At 39.4% G+C, this 9,110-nt stretch overlaps 1 pseudogene; it reads left to right on the top strand.

The window, feature by feature from the left end:
* Window positions 1–406: 406 nt before the first annotated feature.
* LOC120105911 lies at window positions 407–8,644 on the top strand (annotated as a pseudogene).
* The last annotated feature ends 466 nt before the right edge of the window (window positions 8,645–9,110 follow it).

Genomic DNA, 9,110 nt, shown 5'->3' with positions numbered 1-9,110 from the left:
TTTTTGGATGTATCAGAGCTAGAATTGGCATTCCTCTTGCGTAAACGTGGTATACCAACATATTTTTCGAAAAGCTAATGAAGCTATGGATTGGATGGTTGCTTATGTGGCCAGCTATTTATTTTTTTGATTTTTCTTGTACATATGGTTTACCCGCAAAGGAGTAAAAGAAGAAGAAAAAGTTGGGCCTCGAATCATATGCTCCCGTGACGATGGCCCACCATTAGTATCATTGACCCCATCATCCATTCCCGAGCTCAAACGATTCATTGCATCTTCCCAGTCCGTCGGATCAAAATCAGACGTTCCCAATCAATCTGGACCTTCGGAAGCTGCTAGAAACCGCTAGGCCCTCCCCCCCAAATCCATCGAAGGCGAGAAACAAAACAGCGGGCCGTAACTCCCGTTTAAGGAAAAAGCAAACAAAAAACCCCAACAAAAAGCCACACCAATCCCCCTGGTTCTCATCCGTTTCTCATTAGGTCAGCCTTTCCTCTCTCCCACCGCCTCTCCTCTGAGTCCATTTTACTTCGATCGGTCTCTCGGAGTTTACGGAGATGGACGCGGCGAAGGTGGAGGAGCTGCGGCTTTTCGTTGAGCAGTGCGAGAAGAATCCGGCCGTCCTGAGTGACCCTTCCATCGCCTTCTTCCGAGACTACCTCGAAAGGTATCCGTCGATCCTTTTTTTTTCTCCTCAAAAATTTTTTGCTTTCCATTTGCGTCGATCGATCCATTGTCGTCTCGTGCTGTCTGATGCGATCTCTTGGATCCGGACTCAATGCCGGATGATGGTGTTTCAGCTTGGGCGCGAAGCTTCCTCCCGCCGCTTACATGCCCGGGGAGTCTCCCAAACTCGGGATGCGGTATTCTCCCTCGCCCTAATTCCTCCTTCCCTTCCTTTAGTCGTACTATACAATTTATTCGTGCAGATGAGAATCTTCACATCATATATGGTGAATATTATTGAGATTTTCGGGCTATTTTTTTTTTTGTTTTTTTTTTGCTTGTCATGGACATTTATGTGGTGATGTTCGCTTGGGAGAGTCTTAGGGTCAGAGTTGATTTTGTAGATAACTTGTTGCTGGGTTAATTGTCCAAATGTTTCATTAGTGCATCAAGAAATTGTTCCATTCAATTTCAAAGTGTTCACCGAGATGATATATCTAATGTTTGTGGTGAGTTGCGCATCTTTTGTTTTCCTCGCAAGGTTGTTGATTCGAGTGTTGGCCACCCATAGCGCATGTGAGCATTTGAAGTTTCAGAATCTTGTACTCTAGCTTTTAGTATTCACCGGAAATGCGTGAATCCTTCGGTTAACTCTGATAGAGACCTCGGAGTCTGGTAAGAACTGTGGCTCTTTTTGTATGCACTTCATAAAGAAAGTCACGTGGCATTGACACTGAGTAAGATTTTAAGTTGGCTTGGAACGGCATGAGTTGCCTGGATTGTCATGAGGGAGTATTTTAGATGATTGATTCAGCTGACTGTTTCTATTTGTGGAACAAATGGATAGGAATCGTATGGTAATTTGCATTATTTTAACATTATTCAACATGTGAACTGGCATCAACGTGGTGAACATGATTCTTTTACCGTGTCGATTGAGGAGGCCTTTTATAGTTTTTTGAAAGATTACAACATGCTTTCTCCATTATATTTGGGATACTCCTTTGAAGGCACAATGTTCAATCCTTCAATGTTACCGGGTCAAAACATTGATGGTAGCAAGAAAAAGTTGGTTTACAACCAATTTCCAGGACATGGTTAAACTTTAGGATGTTGAGGATTTTCCATGTTGCAAGAAACAAAGTGCAAAAAATTAAACTCCCTGAGGTTGAGAGCTATCCTGACTGATTAGAGGTGCTGCAGTTAATGAGCCAGAAACTTGTAACAGGAGGGTGTATTTACTAAGACTTAATTTATCTGTTTGCCTCCTTCACTATGTAAACTATTATCTAAAGGGTAAGGAAGGGTAATATTTACTAAAGAGTGTATTATTGGCACCTTCTTTTTTATCTAAAGTAATAAAAAACTTGTTTTATGAAAAAGTGCATCACTTTTTTGTCTTAGTAAATAAAGAGTGATTCTTATAAGTCAGTTGAATACGTACGTTCACAAATCTATTTTCTATATTCCTCATCGTTCCTCTTTAAATCTATTCTTATGGTGTCTATCTGTGGTATATCTTATGTGGCATCTGCCTGGGAATGTAATATCATGTCTTTCATATGTTTCAACATTAGTTTGACTACCACGAGCAATTGTTTCTAACGAACATGGACATTGGAGTCAGATTTCACAGGTCTGCAAGCATCTGACCCAGGCAAGAGGAGAAATACTGCTATATGTTTGGTTCCTGAATAATTTTAACTGGCATATCTTATTAATTTTATTTTCGAAAAGGTATTGCTCCATGTTAATTCAGCTAAGACTATTGGAACCCTCCCCTGGATAGTTTTAATCTGGTTAAAATGTAAAAATAAAACATGCTTTTCAGTGTTTCTGAAAAAAACCCAAAGTGCCCCTCATTATTGGGGGCTCTATTCAAGAACCAGAAAAAAGTTTGTTTGGCTGGATAAACCTGAGAAAACTGAAAAAAGCTGACTTTGTTCAGGCCTTGTCTATGTTAATTCAGGAACCAAACAGGGCCTAATACATTCATTGCTGTTCTACAGAGAAAAAGAAAATCATTTCCAAAAACACAATGATAATTCTAAAGAACTTTCCTTTTAGTTAGTATGACGACCATTGTGTATCATATATAACTATATGTAACGCAAATTCCCTTTTGAAACCTTGAAGAGTTACCATAACCGTGTGACCTCCATTATTTGCATTTAACTCCTATTGGTACGACACTTGTAATAAGTGCATGCCACTCTTCTGTCTAATGTATTAAATCAAATAGGAAACTATACTACAAAAAATTAGGGGTTAATTTATTAATGTGCACAATGAAAATTTAGTAGGAAAAATAAAATCCGTATCTAAAATAAAATCTATTCCATTTTTTTGTAATAATTCCTTGAGCTGCCTGCCCATGAGTCCCATGTAATGACACCATTGAAATCTAGAATATCTGTCTACTACATAGTTGTAGATACTTTCCATGACATCCCTTGCTTTAGTATTTGTTATCTTTAAGGAAAAGAAACAAGAGCAGGTCAACTAGAAATTGAAAGTGTAGTTATCAAGCTTTATAAAATGTTATTAATCGTTTATCTAGTAAGATTCAAAGCCGTAATGCTTCCTATCACATGCACAACATGTGCGAAGTGCTAGTGTGGTTATATGTGATTCATTACTTTTGGAGTTCTGGCAGATATGTCATCATGTTTTTTGAGTATGTGTTGACTCGTATCACTTTCTTTTATGGGTTCTTGATTGATATGTCATAATACACAAATAAATGCAATGTTACGAATTGATAGTGCTTTTCGGGCCTAGAATTTCGGCTTCGCAAAACCGATATCGTGGCCCATTACTTGTCAGGTACTGGGGTAGGGTATCATACTATACTGACATATGGTATGCATGCCACGCGATGGTATGCATGCTGGTGCCGATGAGGCTCCAATTCATCCAATCGGCGGATTTTGCCCTTTGTCTAGAGAAGGGAAGTGGCAGGAGGGAGGCCAAACCAATCTAGGATTTGGCCTAGATTTGATAGAGTGGGATAGGGGAGGGAGGGAGGCCAGCATCCTACTAGTGGTTGTAAAGCTGCAGAGAAGATGGTGATGGTGAGCATGGTGGGGAGGGAGAAGGCCAGCATCCTACTGGTGGCCCAGGCGGATGAGCATAGTGGAGGTGGCCAAGCTTGATCTAGGAGGTGGTTGGATGAAGGAGCTGGCAGCGGCAAGGCAAAGAGCTCCCCATGGATGGATCAAGAGAGGAATCGGAGAGAGAGAACTAGCAATCAAGGAGAGAGGATCAAGTGAATGAGGGTTCGAGAGGGGTTGGGTTTTTTAAGGGACGGGTTGGACCTTGAACAGTAGCCGTCAATTAGAATCGAGTCAAACCAAGTCGAATTTGGGTATTTCTGCTCGGTGGCGGGATTGGGTTTCCACCTGTTCCAACCAATATGCAGAATCACCGTGGTTCCAATGTTGTTTGGTTCAATACATCCCGACTTGGTAGTTTGTTAAAATGGGTTTGTTTTTGGTGTAGTTATGACCTATATTCTTTTTTTAATCCTTTAAAACTATATATTTTTATCTTCTTTTATAGAAATCTTTATTGAAGAGGAAGTAGTCTTTATATGATTGCATCAGAAATTTAGGACAGAATCTCACCTTTGTTTCATGTGGTTGAGCATAGGTTTTGGAATTAAGTTGACTATATCCCTTGTCTACCAAAATAATTTTTTTAAAAATAGAAAAATCGATATAAAGCCTCTCCATCTCCGCTCGTCTTCATCAATCTTCTTTACCTTCTATCAAAATATCATCTTCTCTTTAATCATTCACATGCCTTGTCCCTGCTTTGTGCTAGCCTTATTGCTTCCATCATTGGGACAAATTGAAAAAAAGCCTGCTACGATGCAATGTACACAGAAGCTTCTCTCTGCAGCGTTTCCAATGCCATTGGGACACCCTGACTGCGCTTCACTCTTAGAAACGAATAACCGAGCCTTATCTAGATCATAAACTAAAGTTGGCAATCGCTGACCCTGTTAACCCAGAAGATATACACTGGTAGGCAGAGGAGCCTACCTCTCTGGAATGGTCATGAGTTCCCTATTCTTGTAGTCCAGATTAAATTCAGTTCGGTTTCTCTGCTGTTGGGTATCATTAGTCAATTAATCTGTTACGACCAGAAAGTGAGCTATACTTTCTTTCCATAAGGGTGCAGATTATATAGAAAATAACATCAGCAACCTTTTCTGCAGTGCTGAAACCAAGGCTTTTTTTCCTGCAATTAACTGTTGATATTTTGTATTTTTGTTCCTCTTCCCCTCAGGTGTCATGGAAGTATCTGTTTTTAAGACATTAGAGAGACATCATGCATCATGTATTATTTTTGGGCTTTCTCTACTTTTCTGTTTTGTTTAGGATTTGGAAAGCTGAGGCCAGAGTTCTCGTTTAATTGATACCAATTACAGAAAAGCGAAATGGTGGATGAAATGGATGAAGATCTTGATGAGGATGATCTCAATGCAAAGGGGTGCTGCCTTCAGTAGAGCATGAATCTGACGATGAGATTGTTGAATCTGACATCGAGCTTGAAGGAGAAACTGTAGAACCTGACAATGATGCACCACAAAGGTGATTTGCAATGGATATCATATTTACTGCTTATGAGTGACTTAAAAGTCATGAATGAGTGCAATATCAGCTTCTGCCAATTTTTATTTTTTTTCTCCTTCCAGATGGGAGACCCATCTACCGAGGTAACAGAGGGAAAGTCGTGATGCTTCTCAAGAGGCCAAAGGGAAAGCTATAGAAGCAATTTCAGACGGTATAGCAGCATCTGTTGTATCATATTTTAGCCATACTTAATCTGAATCTGTGAATCGTGGTGTTGGCTAATTGTCAGGGAAGTTGGATGAGGCCATCGAGCGTCTTACGGAGGCTATCTTGCTGAATCCAACATCAGCAATCATGTATGCAACCAGAGGTAAATGCTGTTCGATCACTTTTATTAACACTAATTTTCTATTGATTTCTTCCTACTTAGCATTTGATAAATTTTCATGCAGCATCTGTGTATATCAAGATGAAGAAACCGAATGCTGCAATTCGTGATGCAAATGCTGCTTTGGAGGTAATTTTATATAGTATAATCAATGTGCTATTATAATGCTGCCATGCTTTTATTGATTCCATTTTATGTACATGTTTGTTTCACTAAATGTATCTTATCTAATTATCCCTGCAAAATTGGGCACCAGAAATACACTAGGGACATATATTTCCCCATGCTTCTGCCATCTTGTATGTAATCCATTCCGGTGTTCATGCTTATATTATAATGTAGTATTTTTTCGCATGCATTGATAGCATAATATATCGTTTCGTTTTAACTTGCTTATGCCATCTATTACATGCCTGCATGTCATCAGTTTCAGCTTGAGATGTGTCTTATCATAATATATGAACATATTCTTTCCATATGTAAACAATTCTTTAAACCAATGCTTACTGTTGTGAAAATTCCACTTGTGATCTAAACAAGAACTCCTACGCTTCCCATTTAATGCATTACTATGGCCTGAATTGGGTTTACGTTTTCTTTGGTCATTGTCTCAGATCAACCCTGACTCTGCAAAAGGCTACAAATCCCGCGGCATGGCTTTAGCTATGCTTGGGAAATGGGAGGAAGCTGCCAAGGATCTTCACCTGGCATCCAAATTGGATTATGACGAGGAGATAAATGCTGTGCTTAAGAAGGTATAAAAGTTTCCAAACAATTGTAAATATTGCTAGTTATAACACTATTTAATATTTTACATTTTTGTGGTGGCATGCAGGTTGAACCCAATGCACACAAGATTGAAGAACATCGTAGAAAGTATGAAAGATTGCGAAAGGAGAGAGAAGAAAAGAAAATTGAGCGTGAGAGGCAGCGTCGCCGAGTGGAGGCTCAGGTTGTTGGCATAAAACTAGTGCCCTCACAAGGTTATGTAACTTATAGGTTACACATTCTGACTTTGACCTTTTTTCCAGGCTGCTTATGAGAAGGCAAAGAGGGAAGAACAATCATCAAGTAGACCATCAGGAGGTATGCCAGGAGGGTTCCCTGGTACTAAGCCTGGAGGGTTCCCAGGAGGTATGCCTGGAGGGTTCCCAGGTGCCATGCCTGGTGGTGTACCTGGAAATATTGATATGAGCAAAATTCTGAATGTAAGAGACTGAACTCATTTTAACTTATCTTATTTGTTTACATCATTACATGATAGTTCTAGGTCTACCATATCATACTGATTGGGCAAGCTCTCTTATCTGAAACAGGATCCTGAACTAATGGCGGCATTTAATGATCCAGAGATAATGGCTGCTCTCCAAGATGGTATGCTGTTTTCCTTGCTTCTGTTTCTTCTTAATTTTTTTATCCTGGTTATATTAATTTGTTCTATCAAATGTTTATTTTGTGCTAGTAGTAGTTTCTGACTTTATTTTTTACTAAATAAAACTGTTCTGTGAACTTCTATGATATCCTTGTGAGGAAATCTGCAAGTTAACAAGCTTTGCTGTAGACATGGATATAATCGAATCAAAATTATGGGTGCATGCAGTAGCAATAAACTGCAACTTTAGTTTCACCAAAATCGACAATAAACCCCTTGGCAGTGTTTGGCTGCTAGTTAAGTAGTGGTTAGTGGATGGTTATCCGTGTAAGTAGCCAAGAACTGTCAATAAGTTGGGCGTCAATTCTTACTGGTTATTAACCTGGCTAAACAGGTGAAATAAGTTTTACCACCAGAAGTCACTTCTCCCTCTTTGCTATTTTCCACAACCTAACCCATTAGCCCTCAAACCAAACAAGGGATGTTATTTACCCGTGTATAAGTGATTATGGGTGGTTGCCTGAAGTTAAAGAGGTCTATCACCTGGTTATCTGTCTGGCATCCAAAGGCTGTCTTAGTCTCATAAATGCTTTTGTTAGCTTTAAATTAATAACTACTGTCCAAAAATCTGCCGACAAGATGTACTCTAGTAACCCCGAGAGATGGCTAGGTCTATGTTGCCATCGAGTTTCGGGTTTATGCCCTACTTCATGCTCCTTAAGTTAACCACTTTGATGTCCTATATGCAGGATAGGAATCCTACCACCCACCCCACCCTAAAGAAAAAAGGGAAAGAGAAAGGAAACACTACAAGTTCATTCATGAAAAAAATAGACCTGCACTTGTTAATTCTGACAGTTTTAACATTATAGCTGAATATTTTTGGAAAGATTAGTTGAAAAGGGAAGTGGGGCGAATAAAATATTGTTTAGTTTATAGGGTGCACGTGGAGGCCAACCTTTTATTTGTTTTCTTGTTGGTTAATCACTCACTCAAACAAATATGACCTTTGTGTCTCATTCTGAGTTCAATCTTTGTTCTTATGCATTTACTATCACCACTTTAGTTGATGCGATTTATATGCTGCCATTTCTCTCTGATAATTCATGTTTGTTTTCTTGTGGTGCAGTGATGAATAACCCGGCAAGTTTCGCCAAACACCAAGCCAATCCCAAAGTAGCTCCTGTTATTGCAAAGATGATGGGGAAATTTGCTGGAGCTAAGTAACAGCATTTAACAGTTCGCAGTCCCTTTAAGGTGTTTGAATAGGTTGACGTGATTCAGAATTGTTAAATCGTGATTCCTATAGTTAATGTTTGATCAATGTTTATTGAGTGGATTCAGCAGTTGTTTCGTGATTGGTGGTTTGTTGGTCAATGGTGATTTGGAGTTTAGTTGGTTCTTAACAGGAACTTCCTGTGGTTTGTAAAGTAACCTTAACCGGATAAGGTAGCAAGGCTGCTGCAGGCAGATTCTCTCCGTAACTGTCATCTTGAGCTAACCTTGCCTACTTATCCAAATTTAAAGCTTATTTGCATGCGGGTGATCTTAATGTAACCACCAGTATGAATTTAGGGGACATTGCGTGGCTCAGGAAAAGAAAATAAAAAGATGAGTATGACTTGTTAACATTTGTTATTGTGATATCGTTTTATCTAATGAATATAACTGCTGCTAAATAGGTTTTTGACTTGCTCCAAAATGCCTTCAGATTGAGACTGCGTTATATTTTCTTATTATATTTTTGAGAGCATGCGGGCCAGGCTTCACCGCTGCCCATGCCCGCCTCCTTGGCTAAGAGAAATATCTTCTGAGCGGGTGTGTGGCTCGTGTTGTGCATTGTGTGATACTGTATGGTGCATATTAATGCTTCAGATGGGTGAAGCTTTCCTGCATTATTATTGAGATTCTAGGCATAGTACTTCTGTCAACTGCAGTTGATTGATGTTTGGGAGAACTCGAGGATGGTTGGATCTGCTCGGCTAGGGAATGGATGGATGGTTCAATCTAAGGGTTCATACAAATATTAAAATAACCACTAGATCATAAATACTTTGTGTTATTAGGAAATAGGTCACCAGGGAAGATAGAGGATAAAGGCAGG

The sequence above is a fragment of the Phoenix dactylifera genome, unplaced genomic scaffold, assembly GCF_009389715.1.
Source record: "Phoenix dactylifera cultivar Barhee BC4 unplaced genomic scaffold, palm_55x_up_171113_PBpolish2nd_filt_p 000392F, whole genome shotgun sequence".
Lineage (NCBI taxonomy): Eukaryota > Viridiplantae > Streptophyta > Magnoliopsida > Arecales > Arecaceae > Phoenix > Phoenix dactylifera.
This window is presented reverse-complemented; position numbering and strand designations above follow the sequence as displayed.